At 41.2% G+C, this 22223-nt stretch overlaps 1 protein-coding gene across 2 annotated transcripts in view; it reads right to left on the bottom strand.

Moving 5' to 3' along the window:
• The window catches only part of CDCA2 (cell division cycle associated 2), an 89561-nt gene that overhangs the window by 10137 nt on the left and 57201 nt on the right, over nucleotides 1–22223 (bottom strand). The window lies entirely within an intron of this gene.

The raw sequence follows: 22223 nt of genomic DNA on the forward strand, positions 1-22223 counted from the left end.
TCCCTATGACACTGCAATTGCTGTAGTCATTTCTTTGTCTTTAAAATGCCATATAATTGCTAATGTAATTAGTGATGTATACAGAGGGGGCCCGTGCAATTACCAAGTCCTAAGATCAAGTAATTAATGTTCTGTCAACAAAACTGCAACTGTTTCATTAACAACTGTCTGGATCTGAAAACAGATCAACTTGGAACGTTACCACTTGGCTGAATTTTGCACTAGCAGCCAATTCATGCACCAAACACACCAGCCCAGATCAGCTCCTGACATCCACCTGCCTCTGCATCTCCTACCAGGAAGAGGAAACTTTAACAGTGCTCAGAGAGGTTTCACATCTTTCTCGTCTGCTTCCTTGCCTTCAATTGATGTTTCTAGTTTAATGAATGGTCTCAATGAAGTAAGTAAGGCCTCTGACTTTTTAGTCTTTGGGCTTTGTTTCTTATCTCCAAACTTTTCTCTACCACCACCACCAACACTTAACTCAACGTAGAAGTAGGAGCTTGTAGTCACCTTGACTTAATTTTTCATTCTCCTTCATTTACAACATTTATACACTCTATAGAGAGTAAACACAGACTTACCTTGTCTTTTTCCCTATGGCTACTTTTGCTCTGACATGTCCCATTCCACCAAGTGTCAACTAAACTCTTTCGTGTCTCTTACTTATCTCTTCATTTCAATGCCTACGTTAAGAGGTCATTTTCAATGCTAAACCCAGCCATGTAAAGCCAAGGAGGAGGCCCTGGGTGACTAAGCCCTGTGCTATGCAATCTTGAGCACCATCTACTGGTCCTTTATCTCCCAGTTTGCTGTTTAGAAAGGGATTCAAAGTCTTCCCAGAACAAAATACAGGCTCAATGTACCAAGATGCTCTTCAAACTTCAACTACAGGAGTGGTCCCAGCAGCTTAAATACCCCATTTGCTAAGCAAAGGGCTTTAGCACCATCACAGCTGGGGGCTGACAGCAGTCAAGGTTCTTCACAGCCTCTCCAAGGATGAGGTTTCCATTGCTGTGGATCTGGGGGCTGGCTGGGAAACCAGACCTGCACTCTCAGTAGTTGCAGATGGTTAACAGAGCTCAGTGCTGAACAATAGCTGTGGTGGTAGAACGGAATTAAGCAGCAGAAGCAAGAGGGATCAGTGAGGATTTCCGGAGAGATTTGAAACACAAACAAGCACGAGGAACTCTAAAAGTACACAATCTTTCCTCCCGCTCTGCGCGTGTCATTTTATTACAGAGTAATTAAAGAACGCTTTAAAATTGTGATTAATAGGCTTTTTAGCTTCAGAGAAATCAAATCTTTGATGTCAGTTGCTTAAACATTCAGTTTACCATTGAGGAATGCAAATAAATAAAGAACGGCAACTGTGTTTTTTCCTCCTTTCATTTTACTCAGAGGAAAGTTTTGGAAATTTTTCTTAACTTTTTCTTTTAAAAAGGAATAACATTTAGATGGCAGGTCTCAGGGTTTGATCTGATATACCAAACCATTAAATACACTTACAAGTTTATTATTTTTTATTTCTTAAGCACTATTGGCAGCAATTTTTCTTACAGTTCTGTTGTAGCCTTCTTTTGAATCCTGCCTGACGAACTCTTTTCCTCCCAGATATTTGTACCCTGTCACACCTACATGCAGATTAAAAATTACGGTTGCTTTTCATTCGATTGCTCTTGGAAGAAACGCCACGTTTAATACCCTACAGTAGCACAAACCTCTTGGGCATAAAACATCGTTCAGGTAGACATCTGGTGAAATGCATCACATCAAATTAGTATCAAGGGTATTGAGATTCTAAGACGACTGGCAGACAATTCCCTTTCTAATGTACTGCTTTTTAGATTGTTGAAGAAACTTGATCCCAAATCTCCTGTGAAATGAGTGATACTAAACATGCCTGCTCAAATACTGAAAGTGAAGATCAAAGACGCAGTGTCCAAATTGGCTTTGCAAACAAAGCAAGCCCGGAGATCCCCAAGAGAACATGGTGCTAATTTTATCAGATCTCCTTGACTTCTTCCTCCTAGCATTTTGTCATTTAAGAAAAATAATAGCAAGGAGAATGCAGAAGCCTTGTTTTCAGACCAACAAATTCATTCCCTTTTAAATATCTGCTCTGCAACTCACCTAATAGTCTTAATCTAGCTTAAATGAAAAATGAGCGCGTTTCATCCTCTGAAAGCTACCTACATTTCGGTCCCCCAACCACACATATACAAACACACACACACAGCCATGAATATTTCAATACAGCTCAGCCCTTCAGATCAATACAGGCAACTCTCAAGTTCCATTGATTTTTCAGAGGTTTGGCTCACAAGGGTGATAAAATATTTCTCAAGTTATGAAACCCAAGTTAAGGAGCTTTTGCTGACACTTCAGCATTTACCAGACACATCTCTCTCTCTCTCTGTCTCGATTTATGACTAAGCAATAAGTCTTGGTAAGGTGGGCAGTATCATCCCATAGGGCCCACTTAAGGTCAAAAAGAGAAGTCAGAATAATAGGACAGCCCTTAAGGTCCCTAAACTTCTGTTTTCTGAGGCAATCACTTATTCTTTTCCACATGGCCTCAAAGTCCTTATTCCAACATTCATTAGGCAGCGAGTGAAATTCCCTTTCAGTGTACCTCTGTAAGCTGTCAGAAAGAAAGGGACACCAAAGCAGACACCAAATAAAGCAACTCCCTGCTGAGGCAGGGAAGCTAATCCCCTCCATATGGAAAGGAAATATACTTAATTATGTATTTATGCATGTCATTGCAGGCTTATATCTCGTTTCACTTTCATCCACAATGATCCAAACCAATTTAAATATAATGAGTAAACATTTCTGTTTTTACAATAACATAAGCAAATGCTTTCTCAACATCTCCTGACCATTTCCTTGCAGGACGTGGCAATTCAGTGCAGCAGTCATTATTTGCACAGCACCTGGGAAGCCAGCCACAGACCATGACTCCATTGTGTTAAGGTGTTTATAATTACTAAAAGCAGAAGGCAATCATCGGCCCCAAAGAACTTGCCATCAAATTGAGAAAGTACTTTCAGTCTAAAGATGGAACCTGTGGATTCTGGATCCAATATTCCAATTATTCCATCCCCAAATGGGTACCTCTGCACAACAAAGAATCACATTTTTGACCTGGTGGATAGCACGCAGGCTGACATACTGCAGTGCAAGGACCAAGGCTCTGTGCTGAACCCCACCACGAGACCTGTTGCACATGGCTAATAATGCCATATGTACCTCAGTTTCTCTTTATCCTCTTACAGCTGTTCCATCTGCTTATATAACAGATTCCTTGGTGCAAGGGTTGGCTATATCACGTCCAGGCAAAGGTCTGATCTCAAGGAGAATAGGATAAACACAAGCAACAAGCCTGACATTAGAATCTATCCAGGCAACAATAATAAACACATGTCAAGTACTAGAATTCTACGGATGAAAACAAAAGCAGCACCCATTGTTGCAGGTATTTAGGGGCAGGCTGAATGAAATAAGAATCAGAAATCAGTTTGCTGCACACAAGCAGAAACGAGGGCCAAGACTTCATTCTGTTCCCCTATTCCTGAACCTTGTCGGTAGTTTTACACCTAACATGACACATATCACTGAAGCATCCCAAGGCATATTTTTGTAAGAAGAAGGGTATTATTTCTTCCTTGTGTGCTGATAACAGCATAAAGAAATTAGAAAAAAAAAAAAAAAAAAAAAAAAAAAGAGGTTAACTGACTTGACCCATGTAAGCAATCCAGCCCCTTAGCAGCTCTATTGATTCCCCACTGCCTTCTCCAGCCTTCCCTCCATTTTGTATTAGCTCTTTTGTTTTCAGGAATGAGGATTCATCTTTCACCACCTGAAACGTAAAGACCTTTGTCTTAGAACAACCTCATTAAGCAGGACAAGTCCTACAGACTCTCATTAGACACCAACACCTCCTCCTCCCCACATATCTGCTGTTTACTGCATACAGAGGGCCAGGCACTTTCTAGCATTATAGGAAATATGTTTGTTAAAATGAAACGGAAGATCTGAAATTGCAGAGTTGCATATTAAGAGATATTAGCAGTATGTTAATTGCTGACGATTAAACACAGAAGCCATATTACTTTGCACATGGGTCATTTTCCTTCTGTTTGACCACAGAAGGCCTCTGGTCCCTGTTTCCCTAGGTGAAATAACATCAGCTGCATGACTGTCTTCTGTTCCAAAACCCAGGAAAAGGTGAGGAATCCGTACTCCATGTTTCTGACTTCTCCCCTACAGCAAATTGTTTGCTTCCTATGAGGAACGAGCATATTTTTGAAGCCTCAAGGAAGAAATGGCACAATGCGATGTTCATCCATTTAATTTTCCTCTTCTTTCCTACTGATGCTTTACACAATGCTACTTTTTTTTTTTCTTTCTTTCTTTCTTTTCCATTTGTTTGGTATTTTCTTCCAGCTGCTGCAGTATGATGGCACGATGGCTTGAAGGACTTTTCTACCAGAGCCCCTAAATCCCCTCCCTGATCAGTATGCTGTGCGGCTCTTCCATTTAATATGTAGTCTCACTTTTGGTGCATTGCCCCCAAGACTTAGCATTTTATATTTATCTGCATTAAAACTACATTCTCCATTTACTGGCCTCAGAGTCGAGCCCTTCTAAAGGGGGTAGCAGTGCTACCTCAGTAAATCCTCTGCTTCCAGAAAAAAATAAAATAAAGTGTATACATTTATATATACACAAGGCGATACTAAACAGAAGAATTCTCAAGAACATCTGCAATGCAGGTAACTTTTGGAATACCGTGCCTACAGAGCCTGAAGTGCTAAGCATTTCGTTATTACGATGCTTTATATTTTTGGGGAAAAAACAACAATAACAAATAACCAAACAATTATTTAGTGTAAAGCACAGATTAGTATCTTAACTTCTGCCTCATCCCTGAAATTACCAGCGAATCTATTCTGAAATCTAAGTAAAAGAATAAATTGAACCTTGTTCCAGGTCCTACACTGCTTTTTCAGTAACTTAGGAATATGATACCTCTGTTTCTTCATTTAAAGCTATTTTATTATTAACATTTTCTACCCAGTAGCATGAAGAAGCCTTGAGGACTCTGAGGTCAGGGACAGGCTGTGCTACCACTGCATTTCACGTGGCAGGAACCTGTCCCAGCCACCTGCTCACTACAGAGGAGGTTTGAGAGCACACAGGAGCACAGGAAAACTTGGCCAGCTTCATGGGTTCAGTGGCCAAGGCAAGAGTGGAAGCCACAAGAGACATTCTCTGAGCTTCAGCCTGTAATTTAGAAGGCAACACAAAGAACAGCAGCATTTTACCTCCAAAGTCATTCACACAAATAGATCTGTGTACCTGAGCAAAGGCCCACTGACAGTCACACCGTTCTGAACTAGGGGTGACCTCAAGAAGGCATCAGAGTTGCAGCTGGGTATCACAGCGCACCCAGAAGAGCTCATCTGAGAGAACCTTCCCTGCAGAACTGCCATGAGGTCACAGCTTAGCACGAGTTCAGCTCCTCCACGTTCCGTCCCTTTGCCCTGCGTGCTGATCTTTAAGACTAGCAGGAAGTAGAAGGAAGAAAACAAATCCACTTCATTTCGTTCTCAAAACAAAACCTGGCTTTCACCCCCTTACTTGGCTGGAAGGACTCATCGCTCCCTTTTAAGCACATTTCAAATAGGTTCAGCAGCACAGCTCAACGAAAGTAAGAGAAGCATCCCAGTTTGCCACTTCAAAACTGCAGCACAACTGCACGCCATCCAATCAAAGTCCATTGTCTCCCATGCCAGCAATACCTTTCAAGAATTCTGAGTTAGTTAAAACCTCCTTCAAAAACCCACGTTGGCCATCTCTAATCAAATTACACTTTTCAAGCTGTTCACTCCCAAACCCTCGTAAAAAGCTTTCTAATATTTTTCCCACAACTGGTGTTAAACCGTAATTGCTTGCAGTATCTTTTTGCCCCTCTTGAATAATGGGTGTTAGATTTGCCACTTTATAGTCCTTGGGAATGTGACCTGTCATTATAAAGCTTCTAAAAATATCAGTTAACACTTCACAATTTTCTCTCCTTTATTTCCTTTAACAGCAATGGATGTACCCTCCCTGGACCAGATACCTGATCTGCCTTTGAGCGTAAAACCTTTCAGCAATAATTTTTGCAGTCATTTGCACACTAACACCTTTAACGTGCCTGGAAATACAAAGTCAGATGTGTAACTGATGTAAACTGATGTAACTCCATTGATTTTAGCAGTTACGTGTTTGCATCACTTGAGGAGTTTGGTACAAATTTCTATATCTTTACCTCATTTAAAAGCCCCAAAAACCTCATTTCTCCTTATTTAAAAGACTGATGCAATTAGCTGGAATACTTCATAGAACATCAAACTCCTACAATGACAATAGCTATTATTAAGCAGGGTTGCACAGAAGTTGGATTTTTCAACAGCAGCAGCCACAAGAATTCTCAGATAAAAAAGGTTCTACATAGGTTCCTTTCTTGAGACGTGAGATTTGAATACAGAAATTTTCCTGAAAGCCCATATATTTCCTAACACAAACAAATGCTTTCAAGCCTTCGCCATCCCACCAGCTGCTTCGTCCTGTTCTCAGCCGTGGCTGGTGCTCTGATTCCTGCCTCCTGAATCCTTCAACCACAACCACTGTTATCAGTGGGGCTACAACCCTGCTGCTCTAACGAGCAGACTCTTTGTAGGTTTACCCTCCGACATCTCAGGGCACAGCGTCCAGCTGCAATATTTAGAAGCACATCTGTTGACCAAGGATCGAAAAAAGGCCAATTTATGCCTAAGCAACCCCAGACTTTATACATTTCTCCTTCTTAGCATAGCCCCCAGGTGGTCCTAGCACAGCCTCATCTCTATGTTTACGCACAGGAACCATCCTACCCCTCTCATACAATAAGCCCAGACCTCAAGAGGAAGGGGAGAGAGTCGGCTACATTCAGCACTGTTGCTAAAACTCCACAGTAGGCTGACCTCATGGCCTTTTCCAACAATCTTTAATACCCAGTGTTACATGATTCCTCACGGCACTTTTTTGGCGCTGGACAGGGCAGAGGTCAAGGTCTGGAATGTCACCAGGGCTGCTACTTACCGAGCAAAGACAATTAGACGATTGTCTGGACAACTGAGCTGTGTGCTGTGCGCGATAAGCACCCCATCAGCTCTCGGAGGTGATATAAACAAGCTGCCTGGGCACTGCCTTTTCCTTTACAGCCTCCTCTTTCTTTTCCTGGGAATCTCTTGTATTCTTCTGTAAGTGCTCTTCTCTACAGCTCTCCTCTGCAGCTGGAAGCTCTGGTGTTAGAAACAAGCCAGCTGTGGACGTTGCAGAACACAGACAGCACTTGAGCCACTGAGACAAAGAGCTGGCTACCGTGATACTTACTGCATAAGAAAACAACAAAAGTGCTCATCCAAACCATTTTCTTCTAACACATAAAAAAATATATATACTTAGTCAGGCAATGAAAGTCTTAGAGTACTTTAGCATCTCGACTCCAATGATTTTAAAGTATTTGGTAAACTACGACCACCAAAAGCAATGTAATCACAGAACTAAAATCCCATTGACTCCAACAGAATGTGCTCAAGTGCTTTGCTGAAGTGGGGACTAAGCTATTAAAATTTACATGCCCTCAAGGCAGAAGTTATCTATCCTGCTCCGCAGACAAGAGGAACATGAGTCTTGCAGAGAAACTCACTCAGACTTACATGCCCAGATCAAGCAAAAGGATGCACCAGAATCCAAAACCAATAGTCAGGAAGCAGAGTTGGACTCATGAGGAGAAAGAAGAGCATATGAGAAAGATAAGTGCATAAGCCTAGAAATGTTATCTTAATGGTTCACTTCCTTCAAAATGGGCACTCAGTTCCAGTTTTAGACATGGCAAAGTGGCACAAACCCAACACGTTAAACCCAAATCTTGCCTCTGGTTTCACAGAAGGATTTATAGGAACACGACTCTTTTCAGACTCTAGGGCCTGCAGGAAACCCCTCATGGATGTCTGTCTTACACAGAGCTCTTTCACAGGACCTTTTCAAGCCAAACTTGCAACACATGGGAATCCTTCCCCCAAATTTCTAAACAGGACTCAGGAAGAAATGTGCCTCAGGAGAATCCTCTTTGGGCTTTTACACAGAACCCACCCACACATAAAGGGAGGTACTTTTCAGCCCCATGCTGTGCAGATACAATCAATAAAGCTCACAGCTCTCTCCCTCACTATCCATTCTCACCGCCTCGATTTAAAGAGCTCCCAATAACTCGGGACATAGCATCAAACTTCACACAGAGAGAGCATTAAATGAGGGCAAATTCCCTCTTACATCATCCAAAGGCTGACTATATACCAGTTAACAGAATATCCAGAACGTGTTTTATTTACATTCCTCAAATCAGGCACTTGGGTTTTTATTATTTTATTTTAAACCAACTTTAGTCAGATGAGTTTGTCTGAAAAGTTCTTTTAAAGCCCTGAATAAGTTCTGCTGAGCAAAGCCAGGCCTCTCTTTACTATTCTCCAAGCTTCCAAGGCACCTTCTTGCACCATAACAGCACCATGACAGAGCAATGACATAAAACCAAGGGAAATCAATCAAGGCTGAGTATCCATACTATTAAATGTAAGACTTCTGTTTGTGAGCCTCAAAGGTTTCTTAAGGCGTAAAGAACGTCATCAGCCCAACCGTGCTAGGAACGGTGAGTTGTGTAAAGCCTGATTTAGCACAGCTTCTTATCGGTGCAGAGGCACTCAGGATGAAATCCTGACTCGCATGAAGTTGGACGTTTTATTAAAATTGAGAAAGAATGGCTCACCTGAAAAACATCTGTTCAAATATTCTTTGTTGTCTAGATCAGTGATAGGTTCAGATCCAGAGGAGTCCAACAGATATGCTCAGAAGATTGAAAGGACTTCTCAGAGGAGGAGAAATTTTAAAAAATAAAATTAAATTTAAAAAGGACTTTGGGAGAGGGAAGAGGGCATTTTTCAAAAGCATTCAAAATGCCGTAGAAGCTTATTTGCTAAATACCAAGAGGAGCGTACTTGTAGGGAGATTAATTGACCCATCTAGGTGACAGAAGCTAAACAAGCCCATTCCAACATCTGCCATTGGCACAGAGCTTCCAGTGCCACACTACTCAGCAGCTTTTCAAGCTTTCAGCAAAGGAATAACGTGAAAGAGAGAAATAAACTCCCTGCCTCCAGTAGAGTTTCAAGATGTGGTGCTCAATATGATTAAAGTCTTTTCTAGCTACTTCTAGATGCCTGTCCACATGTTTCTGTGCCCAGCTAAGCTCTGGGCTTTTGGTTCTTAGAAAATGGTTATTTTCTAAGAAATAACCATTAAATGGTTTGGAGGAAAATCTACACATGCTCAGTTCGATTCTTAAATTACTTTTAGCTCACAAGAAGTAATTTATATGTAGTAATCAAGACACAAAAGAGAAGTAAAAGAACATTTAAATGAAGACCAGTACCTGTTCAGACTTTACAGCAATTAGCTGTGCTGAACGAAAATGAAATCTGTAATCTGCGTTAAATCAGCTTCCATTGGTAGCAGTTCTCCTGCAGTAAGAGGGCCCTTCCTCCTCCCTTCATATAATTTGACCCCTGGGGCATAAGAGCTTTCTCCTCTGCAGCTCTTGCCCGCCGGTGCATCTTCTTTGCATCTCTTTTTCCCTTCAACTCATTCACACTCTCTTCTAAACTCAGCTGGAAGCATCTCTTTTCCCCCTTGCCCACGACTCTTAATTTCTCTCTCCCTTGGCAGTTATTTAACTCATTAACTGAATTAATTTTAACCCTAAAGCACTTTGGGTGAATAGATTTTATGAAAGATCTGATACAAAATAAAGTCTTGGGGGTTTTATGCCACTGTAGGTGCACAAAGGAGCCTCAGTGTAACTGAGAATCAGACCCTTATTTCCCAGATTCCGCACAGAGTTCAATCGCAGTGCGACTCACAGATTCCATTTAATGACAAAGTGGCTCTGTGATTGATAAAGGTCCCGTGCCTCTGCTGCAGACTAAGTAGCCAAGCATCCTGACTGGTGGAAAAATTATTCTTGGATCTGTTTGAAACAGCATTCTCCATCATTTTTCCTCACAAACTTGCTTCTTAGCAAAACTCTGATTCATTTTAGAATGCTTTTTTATTAGGTAATATTTAGAGGAAAGTAGAGTCTGATGAGGTGGCTTTGCCTTTTGCTCTGAGAGGTGGCTGCTTGGCAAGGGAAAAAAACAGAAATTCTGCATAGAAATAACATGGAAGTTGCCCTCCAGAATGTTTGTTTTACTAGGTGTGCTGACGGCTTTGAAAATCAGCTAGGTTTCTTTTTCAGGTCAATTAAACTTCTGTTCAGCAAAACTGCGCTGGAGACAAGAGCCGACCAACATGAGGTATTGATTGTAACCTGCTAGCACCCAAAAAGGGGCATTTTGTCTGGCTGTGCACAAACAGTTCCTGAGCTTACAGGTTTCCATATAAATGCTCAGGAAAGGAGGAGGGGAGTCAGCAGCGCCTGCAGAAGTGTGCTTGGGACAACCAGGGGGAACTGTGGCCCTGCAGCAATGGTTGCACTCCACAGAGCATCACACAACTTCACAGCACTCACGTTACGTAAAATTGTATAGATACGTAGGCTGCTCTGAAAGTAATGCCTCCTACTTATTTCCATGGAAACTACAGCAGATGCAAAGAGAACAGTAACACTTTGATAGTTTGGTAGCTGAGAATTCACACTATTTTTCAGCACGGCCACAACCATTAGCTATGCATTTTCACCAGTGATGAACAAGAGGCCCTGCTTCTAAAAGTCTGACTGGCTGTCCAGAACGTGGCTTTTGTTATCTCTGGAGCTAAATGATTTGCTACCATTGTAAACATGCATACAAGAACACAAAGACTTCGGCTGGATTTTCAGATATAAGGGACAGAAACAAGTCCTGTGTGGCATCATCGTAATTGCCAAAAGGAAAACAGTATCAGCTTGCAGAGCTAATGTGGCACATGTATGTCTCATCCCATTTTTATTACTATATACTTATCTGTGCATTCGTAAATTTCATTAACTTCTGTAGCATCACTACTATTGTTGGCTGACCAACAAAGAAGAAGAGAGAAAGAGGAAGGAAAAGAGAGGAAAAGGGAGAGAGAGGAAAAAAATTTAAAGACAAAAGGATGAGGTAGAGGAAATTGAAAGAAATAAAAAAAAAAGGAAGCTGTCTGCGACTGCGGTTAGTTTCTCCATTACAGATACTCACACTATAATCACGAGCACTAAAGAACTTGCTCTGATCTCCTCAGAATAGATGACCTTGCAGCTCTTTCCTCATCTGTAATTTCTAGATTTCAGCTGATTTAAAAGACAGGTAGGAAGCAAAATAGTGTTCACAGATCAGCGCCAAAGAGAAGTCCTTGTATCAGGAACACGTCTGTCTGTTTCTGATACATGGAGCAAATTGACCCCAAATACAGCCCTGGACTCGTCGGTCGTTTTCCCTGGGAGCAGTAAATAAGGAGCAGGGCTGAGAAGCTAAGCCAAACTAATTTGGCCAGTTATTATTTGACTGAAAGGTGATACTGAACGTTTAAATGGTTTATCCCCTTCTTGTTAGTGGCATCATTCAATCAGGAGTACTAAGCCTCCAAGTGAATGGATTGCAACCATCGAGGGAATTACTCACTCCAACCAGGAAACGTGGGGTTTGTTAGTTCAAACAGCATCTGTAGGAAGCTGGTAAACAACAGCTGAGATGATGAAAGATCACATCAAGTCCTTGCTTTGAAGTAAAAGATATTAAAACTACGAGCGTACGAGTTCTTATTACAGCTTAGCCTCCTCCGCCTGCTCATCCCCGAGAACCTGGCATGGTTGTTCTTGCTGCATAACAAGCCATGTAATAAAATTCCATAAAAACATCAACGATGCGTTTGAAAGTGACATGAAAAGGCGAGGGAGGCCTATTGCTGGTGCTGCTGCCATTAAAGGCGATTTGTTCCTTTTCACCTGGAATGAAATCAAACATTCTGCTAGGCCCAGAGTGACATCCATAGCCTCAGAAACTTAAGGTATGTTGTCACTCGTGTGCACGTTCTGAAGATGCAGCAGCAGAACCATTAGCACCGTTGGTACACGGAGTGCATGTTGGGTGCTTTGCAAATGAGCTCAAGGACGAGGGGTCACATTTTAACAGCAGGCTCATAAGGCACTGAAGTGCAAATTCTCCCATTTGCAGAGTTGCTCAGATATTTGCTGATAATTACAGAGCTACAAGAGCGAGTGAGGTGCCTCCTTCTCCTGCACGTTAAAGGGCTACAGGTTACTGCCTGCAATGGTTTTGAAAAACAAAATCATTGGAAGTCCTGTCCAACTCCCTGAAAACTACCTCAACATTCAAGTACTGAAAAAATCAGAGTATATGCATCTTAAATTTCTGTTGCTGTCAGCTTCTATGACATCAGTCCACTCCAATTGCAGAGAAAGATCTCTTCTCTTACTCCTTACCCAAGATCAACTCTCTCCATCTGTTTAAACCCCCTCCAAATTTACTACTGGGTTTCTTCTTTCCCTGCCAATAATCCCCCCACCTTGCTTTCTCTTTCTCACTAATACATCCCATCAAGTTTTTCAATCTTCACAAAAATGGTATCCAATGGCTGAGGCACTGGGCTGGGTCTGTGGAGGGTCAGGCTTGAGTTTCAGGTCTCAAGTGGGCCCACAGTCATTTCTCTCTAAGCCATTCCTGTATAAAATAAGGGTAACAACTTACATCTTCATTTGCAAAATGCTTTGAGATCTCTGCATGAAAGTGCCAAACAGCAAGCATGAATAATATATGAGAGATGCAGGACAAGAGATGGGTTTTGTTTCTGGTCCTAACACACAGAGGGAAATGTTTTGTCTATGTAAATATTTTTCTACAATATCTTATTGTTCATAGTAGTCTTTTCCCCTTACTTTTTAAAGCCCTGAGCTTTGAAAACTTAAACTTGCCTCATTGGAAAGATCTCTAAAACTGTCACCCTGACAACATGGACTCAGTTTCTGGAGTTACTGCAGAGCCTCATACTTCCCACCAACCATTTTCCTCCTCTTCTCCTTTGAGCCACTTTTGTAACCATCCCTTTATGTGTATCTTCGCTATAGCAGCATCAATGATTTTAATATGTTAAAAATAACAGGTGTTCCCCAACGAAGGAATGCTGAGGGATGCAGAGCCAGCTATGAATCTGCATCTCAGAGCCTCTGTATTCAGCCAATACCTTCCAGAAAATGGGATTTTCTGAACCTCCTCCTCTTTGCCCTTAAAAATAGTAGTCAAAGCAATTGTAATCCATCCTTCCTTACAGAGGCTATAAACTGTCACATTCATTTGCCAAATGCTTACGCATAAACCTGAGCCAGAGACTGGTGGCAAGTAATGGGTTATTAATTAAGGCTGATAGATGTAGCCAGTAGGTTTCTGCTCATTTCCATTTCTGGGTGGAAAACTGCACGCTTCCCTTGAGCAGGCAGAGTGCCGTAGCACGTCCTGCTTCGAGCTACCAAGTTGAGCACATACAGGTCCCGATTTTGCTCATCACAGAGTGCCTACCTCTGCTGACAGCATCAAGCATATGTTGCAGGAGTTGGGGATAAAGAAGTGAGGCACGAGGAGGGCTCGACTGCACAGTCCTGCCTTAGTGCTGCTGTTTGTCTACAGGAACACCTCTTTTTCCACCACAGAGCTGGTGGGTCCGATTCAATCAGCTTTGCAATGTAGAACATGAAAACAAATCTGTTCAGGTTCTCTCCCTCTCATTACAAGACTTAGCACCTTTGCAGAATGAGCGCAGAGAGAAACACACACTCTGCAAATGAATTAATTAGACATCATGAAAGAATATGCAAGGCTGGGAAGGGTGTCTTACAGAGCAGATTCCAAAGTAACAACGGGTGAAAAAATTAAATTGGATTCTCCAGTGCCCCGAGTATGACAGATTAGAGCAGCCAAGATAGGGAGAAACATACGTGTGTTAGGACTGATGCATTGATCACCATGCATACAGATCTGTGAGCATTGCCCTTTTCCCTACTCTGATGGTATCTGCCTGCATTATGGGGCTACAAGTCATGCAATAAAAAAACTTCAGGTTTCATTTGACTCTTGTTGCACTGCACACCAGAGCTGCATGCTTTACAAGTCTACTAGAGGGAAATAAAAAGTAAGACTTCCTGCACGTCTGCACCGCTTCTCAGGTTATGAGGCAAAGAGAAAGAAAAAAAAACAGCAGTAATTGCTTTACATATAAATGTGAAAACAATTTTAGAACTCCCTGGTCCTGTATCAACATGCATGCATATGTCTTTTACCAGCTCTGAACTGCACATTATCATAACACCTACGAGTAATGATAAAGGAAAAAGTTATACTCCACGGTTCTGTGTTAACCTGTTTAGATCTGAGCATTTGCAGAATTGCTCTTTTCCCCTTGAGGTGCACATGGGGATGCTAAGGGCTCTACAGCTTGTTTTATTTTGCAGTGGGTAGTTAAAATTTAGGGTTATCTCCCCTAGTCCTGCCACAGTGTGCAGCAGGAGGAAGAACCAGTGCACAAACTACAGCCCCATATGCAGACATGGTATCAGTTCAGAGGTACTGATGGCTGAGCTGGATTGCTGCGATGCTACAGTGATGCAGAAAGTATGACAGAGAAAGAGAGAAGTGCTGGTATGTGCATTTCATTAAACAAATCCAAAGAAAAGACAAATTCCGTGCGACAAACAAGCAGACTTTCCCCAAAATAACCGAATGGGTTTTTAATTCAATTGTATTGTTATTTCAGTGCTAATCTATCCACATAAACCAGCCGTGAATTCTACTACATCCATCAGCAACAGAACATACGCTCCAGCAAGAAAAAGGAAAATCAATACTATGCAATTAAAAATATTTCTTTTAAGTAGCAGTAACCTAACCTTGGCAAAGACAGCCAAAAGCTTGTATAGCACACACGTAACTAAAATAAACCCAAGTGGACGTTCTCCTCAAGCATTCATAAGGAAGCCCCAGGGAGGTGAGTGCCACTTGAGGGAGAAACAAAGCACTTACCTCAGTGTAATGCATTGCCAGAATCCATTAAAAAAAAAAAAAAAAATACAACCCAGAGCACTATTTGCCATGCCTGCTGCATATGGCCCCATGTTCCAGTTAGATCTATGGAGCAGTCCTTACAGCTCTTTGAAAGAGGATTGAAACTCAACAGCTATAGTAATTAATGCATTGAATAGTGAGCATGTGTGCTGCTGACAGACTGGGTTTGATTATTATTGTGTGGGGAAGTCCTTCTGGCCAGACCTTGTGCAAACCCACTGTAATTAATAGGATCTGCGAAAGTCTTTGCGTGGGCCCAGGAGCTTGTGGAATTATTTCTTAGATTTTAAGGCCAGTCGGTGCCATTAGATCATGTTGTCCAATCCAGTACAGCACAGCACAGCCTAGAGAAATTCCATCAGTCAGCCTTGCACTGAGCTTGCCAACTTGGTGTTCATTAAAGGACACCCATCAAACTGTGGAGAAGCCTAAACAGCAGACAAGCCAAGCTTCAGCCAAACTGATGACAAACTCATTGGTAGAAGAAAAGAATTTTGTTGCAATCTGCTCTCTCTGACCCTAAAAACATTAGAGTCCTTTCTGAGCCAACTAAACTTCTTTCAGGTTGAAAGAAATGCAGAGTTAGAAAGCAGATGATAGGGCATCACGACAAAAACATGGATGCTATTTGTAATGAGCTGCAGTTTGAGATTCTCCTGCCCTTTTATGCGATGCTTTCATTTCAAAACCCAATTAATTTTGTATCCCAACACATGAGAGCAGTCCTTTCAATACGTTCTCCTATCACTGGCTTGTGGAAAGTACTGAGAAAGAATTTTCAGTGCAATCATTATCATTTCCACACTCTGGAAGTTACCTTTTCCCCCCCCAAATCCTCATCCTTTCCATTCTCATTCTTTAAACATTTCAACTCATCATGCTATATTTAAGGTTAAAAAAATGCAGCAACACAGTGACAAATTTCAGTACCTGAAGGCAGTGATAGACTTCTCAAGGTGCTGTATCTTTAGCTCTGTGAAGCTGCTTGTACTGGATTTAGCAAACCTTTTTAATGTAAAGATCTGAAAAGGAACATGGTACAAACCCTACTCTTGAGGAGCTCAAGGGCCTCACAAAACAAAGAGAGTGTTTTATTCCTAAGCAGAGTAGATCAACAGGCAAACTAAGCTGAATTTGAACTTGAAATGTCATAGTCTGCTTGGATGCCAAAGACGGCAGTCTGAACACTGTCCAGAATGCTTAAGGCTCTGATTTAGTGCCCACTGAAATCAATTATTGATTGGAGCAAGCGTTGGAAGATGTCTTATGTGAGCCGCCCAAAGGGACATGGGAAGTTCATGGCAGAGCTGAAGCCAGCCCCAATCTCCAGACTTTCCATTTTAACCATATGTCCATCTGTCCTTTTAAATTTTTCTGTATTCTTTTTTAAAAGCAATTCCCCCCACTTCTGCCCCCCCTGCTCTGCTAGGAAGAAGAAGATGGCACTTTAACTCTCCTAGCTGCGCTCTGTCAGCTCTCACTGCCACTTGGGATGTGCTGTCGCTTCCATGGAAACAGAATCATGAATCTTTTTCCTAGGAAATGCCTCCAAACTGCCTTCATTTTGTTTTGTTGTTGTTTCTAGGCAAGCCTGTGTGTGCATGTGCACATATGCATGCTGAGGCTGTAGGACTTCTGCTGCTATTTAATGTAGAAACACCCTTTTGGAAACAGAATTAGGTGTAACGTATTACACTCATCCTAATATTATCGCAATTTTTAAAGGACTTCCCCACTTCTGAGTGGGACTTTTTTTGCCAATATTGGTTTTGCAGTTTGGATGGCATGCAAGTATTAAAATACTCAGATTTATCTGCATCTCTCATGCTATAGGAAACATAGATCTCTGCTGCAATCAAAGAAAAGGGGAATCTCTGCCATGGCAGGTCTAGGTAAAGCTCTGCAGCTCACTCTGACCTCTCCCTTTAACATGGCATGTCCTTTCCACCACCTTGGTCAGTGCTGGGGATTGGACTGGAACAGAAAACTTGACAGTCTGCAGCTTGGGCTGCCACGGCAGATCCCACTGCTTGGAGTAGGAAAGGATCAGCATCACATACTGAATCAAACCCCAAAGAGGCCATATCATGCACATTGACAGTGATTTACAGCCAGGCAGGTTCTCTTACACCTGAGGAGAAATTTAAGAGGAAAGAAGTCCATAGAAAAGGCTGCAGAGCATATCAAGTCACACGGTTGCAGAGATAAGGGTCAGCTTTACCCATCCTGTACAGGTTTTTCCCCATCAATATCACTATGCAAAGCTGCCAGCTCTAAGCCATGATTTACCAACCAGGTTTACACTGTGGCAATCTGAAACAGAATATGAGACTGAAATCCTGAGCTCTGCTCCACAAGAGCTCTTAGCAGAACAACAGGACCCTGCAGGGCATTAGTGCTTGCATATTTTCAACTTCAATTCTTCCCCATGTATTTTTACTGGCTCTCTCGTGGTATATACTCTGTATAGGGAGAAATATATGCATAGTATATTGTGTACCCACGTGTTACTGTAATTGACTTTTTTTTGTACCTGAAAAAATGCAGATGCAACCGAAATTTGTCATAAATTTCTTAAACTTTGAAACCAAAGTGTTTAAAGATTATCTAGAAACGAACATATCCTTGCTGCTCATATAGAAATCATACTTCATTATGATATTGATGTCAGTTTTACTTCTAAAACTCTTAGCGATAAGATAGAGCCCTAGAAGAAGTCTGTACCACTGCCTCTATATCAGTCTCTAGTAAGCGTCAACCATAAGAAATCCTTAAAATACTGATATTTAAGAGGATCTGCTGTAGATTCTGGTGGCAATGACACCATGCTGACCCAAGACATTGGCATAATTCTGCCGATTAGCAAATTAGAGAATTTAGTGCGTCTGGGGCACTCATCCCCATGCAATTCCATCCGACATGAATAATAATCCTCTCCTGCCTTCTACTGCTCACCTTCCCTTTTATTTGAACAGTCAACTCCAAGGGGCATGCACCAAATAGAATTATCCAACATCAGTCACTTGAACTTAAGTGCTCCTATCATGGACATCATCCAAGAAGTCTAAGCTAATTCCAAAACAGGGCCTTAGCTTGTGAGTTAACGTCACAGTTTGGTGAGATGCAAGTTCTTCTGATTGCAGACCCCCAGTCTTACAGTGTTTTCAGCCATTCCCAGAAAAAAATAGAAACCACTGGTAGTGACCAAGGTAGAATCATTGAGTTGGGAAAGATCTTCAAGATCATCTCATCCAACAGCCAGCCCATCACCACTACACCCAACAAACCACATCCCTCAATAAAACATATTCCTTTTAAAAGCAGCTGATGAAGTCAACTCAAACATGGCAAGGGTTAAGCTATCTGACATAGTAAAGCTGTATGAAATGGGCAGAGAGGCTTTGCTGTCATGTCCTCGTACCAACTTGCATTGTACAACAAATGATTTTGGCTGCAAAGAATTCTCCCACTGTTATATCTGCAATTCTAGTGCAATCCACAGAAACCGTGTTGGTTTCATGTATCATAACAGCCTGAGGGAAACTTTACTTTTTCTTTATTTCATTTCTATCTCTTCCTATTTTTCCCTTCCGTCTTGCTAACAATTAATTATAAAGCTACACCTAAATTATAAATTACTAACTTTAGAAGGGAAAAATTTACTTGAAATTCTGAAGGGCTGATATGTCAAGATTGGAGAGAAGCAGCTGTTTTGGAAATGTTGCCTTTTTCTTTGTTCCGAATGCTATTTAAACATTGGCAGGGGGCCTCATTAAAGATGAATTGATGAATTAGTAAGTAGTGTTGTAGCCAGAAGAGACAGCATGTGCTCCTGTGGTGAAAACAGATTTACACAAAAGAAAGGAAGGGGGGAGAAAATATCCCATCTCAATGTGTAACAAAGTCAGTTTTACAATATTCTATCAGAGCTGCACCAATCCCAAGCAGGATCCATTAGAATTTCCAATATAAATTCATATTTGGGGATGGAAGTTGGAACTGGATGCAAAGTTTCCTCTGGGCTAAAAATGTAATAGACAAGTTTTGGGCCCTAGAGCATTTTAGTTACCAAAATGTTATGAAGTGTGAAATAATAATAATTAGGGATATAACATGGGAATCACAAAACACGATAATACAATCCAGCTGAGAAAGCAAAGAGAAACATCAGATGAGCTATCACAATAGGTGCATGTGTGCCTTAATGTTAAGAGCACCTTAAGTTTTGGCAACTGACTTCAGTGAAAGTCTAAGAAGGAAGAATCAGACAGGCCAAGATGATAAGGGAAGAAATACCAAGGGACAGACCCAAGGTGGAACTGTTTATGTGACTGAAACACAAAGAAGTCAAAGACAAAAGACCTGTCACATCTCCTGCCTGAGATACTCACTCCTCTGGCCTTCATCTCTTGCTCCAGCACCAGGAGATGCAGAACAAGAGAGATGGGGCAGTTCCACACTGCAAAAACCAGTGGCGTTTCCCACGGTGGGACTGAGCACACCTCACACAGCCCTCATCACAAACGTGCACCCATCACCCAATTGGACACCAACCCATCTTCTCATGTGATGTTTTATGAGACTGTGACTGACCTTAATAACAGAAACCAAATCCAGGTGCCCAAGAAGACTTCTGTGTGGGAAGAGTTGCAAGTATTTGTCATTAAAATCTTCCTCAGACCTCCTTCTTGAAAGGCACTTCAACATTTTGCCTATATATGTATTTTGATTCAAAAGTTACTAAGAGTTGCATTTGTATTTTAGGCAAATGGAAGAGAAGGCCCTTCCACTGACCTATGCACTACATAAGTGAATCCCATGCTATTCCTTGACGCTTGATTTCCCTGCTAATTACAATAATTTGGCCTCTAACAAGTAGAACTGTGAAAATTTAGCTGATATTTTTTTAAAGACTTTAGAATGATGAGGGAGAAATAATCCATTATTATTATTTTACCACCTGTGAGCTGCTACTAATTATTCTCCTTCTGTGCTAGGCACTATACTGGCATAGGTTAAATTAAAAATGTACACAGCCCACAGAGTATTTTAAGTAACTTGGCTTAAAAAAAAATTAAAAAATGAGAGCAAATATAATTTCTGAGTTCTGAAAATGAAGTATTGAGTCACAAAGAGGCTTTGTGATTTACTCAAGGTCACCCTGGCGATCTGTAGCACAGCCACAGGCTGCATCCAGACCTCTCATAGTCAATATCTTTTCATCTGTGACTGATCTTGCAAATTATGAAACAAAGGAACATAACCAACTACCAAGAAAACAGATCTGAGTGACTCCGGTGGGTGTTCAACGCTTATAAAAGTATATATATATAAAAATAGAGAGAGAGCTCCAGGTTCCTACACTGATTCATTTCAGATCTATCACTATTAATAAACCTCAAGAAGAGTCCTAAAATCTTGCAAGACATTAGTTGCTCTTCTACAGTTACCACCAGGACCATTTATCCTACTTTGTTAAGTGTATAGAGTCGAGCTTTTCAATTGCTTTAATTTTTTATCCATGTCAAGGATTTGGGACAAAATAAAAAAAAAAAAGTGTCATCTGTGCCTTGATTGGTACGAGGCTGGGCTTCCTCTGTTGTTTTGTTCTGTTAAATCATTTATGAATTCAAATCTGGTTAGAGACATTTTGCATCTGATTTATTTTGCTTTCTTTAAGAGGAAAAAACGCAAAACTTTCATGGTGAACACCACCAAAGTTACTGACGGTCACAAAGGAGAAACTGAGGCACGGAGCAGTTACTGACTTAGCGTTGGCTTGTGAGCATCCTGAGCCAGAACTCGGACTCAACCTCGAAACGCTGCTGCTTTCTCAGAACCCCAAACCAGACAGCACAGCTGGAACATCCCTGCACAAGGGCTATATGCCCATTTTTCAGCTTGAATTCTATTCTTCCCCATTTGGAGGCACAGGAGGACAAATATAAAGAATAACAGAAAGTTCCTTACAAAATAACCAGCCCTACTCTTACATACACAAGCAATAACAGCAGGCAGTTTATGTTAAAGATGAGGAGTGTAGAATTTGACTACCTTTTTAAACCAACTTTGGAGATCTTTATGTCATTTTAAGTTTGTTATTAAGGGACGGTAGGAACAGATTTTTTTTTAATTAACTTTATGTCCCCTGACTCCTCCTCAACTGCTCCATGTACTTTATTACTCACGTTGACTCCCTGTGACCATGACCCAGATTCTCACCGACGCAGAGATTTGATCAGGCAGAGCTGAGACCATGGAGAAGCAAGAGGAGCCTCCCAAAGACACACTGGGCAGCCGCACCAGGCCTAACTTGATGGCTTAAGTTAGAGCAACCCAGAGGTTCCTCCAACTCCATTCAGGCTATCAGTCTGATTGAGACCCAACAGCACACGAAAATTTGGTGTCAGATTTTCTGTCCTTTATAACACACACCTGTACAACAGCACACTAACTTGGAATTCCCCTATGTGAATAACTGCCATTGATGGTTAAAGCCTCACTGCTTTGCATCATCTGGGAAAAGTAAAATGGAAGAATATGGAAAGCTTTGCTCTGCTCTTGTCCATGTTAAATAGCATTTTACTCCTTAAAAGTCAACTGAATTACTAACAAAATAAAATACCACCTAGCATAAACAAAGGGAGTGATACTTGGCCCAGAAATAATACCCTAATTTAAATGAGCTACCAAGAAAATAGAGATGGAGAAAATTCTCCATCAGATTGTTTTCTAGCTCACACTAAGAATCACCAAATGAAATGACAAATGGAAGATTAAATCTGAAGTACTATAATTATTTAAATCAAGGAGACCAAAAAAAAAATGCTAAGGGAAGAAGAGAGATAACAGCATTTAAGAAAAAAATGGAGGTAGATAATCTGGGCATTTAATGTCAAAATAATTTTGGGGCTGCAGCCCAGAAATAGTTAATGCACACTTATGGCAGAACACGTTTTTTTAAAAAAAAAAAAATAAATGAATAAAACTGAGCTGCCTATTCTTCTAAAGCAAGATAGCTCCCATTCAAAATGTTTGTTT

Source organism: Meleagris gallopavo, chromosome 24, assembly GCF_905368555.1.
Source record: "Meleagris gallopavo chromosome 24, MGAL_WU_HG_1.1, whole genome shotgun sequence".
NCBI classification, from domain to species: Eukaryota; Metazoa; Chordata; class Aves; order Galliformes; family Phasianidae; genus Meleagris; species Meleagris gallopavo.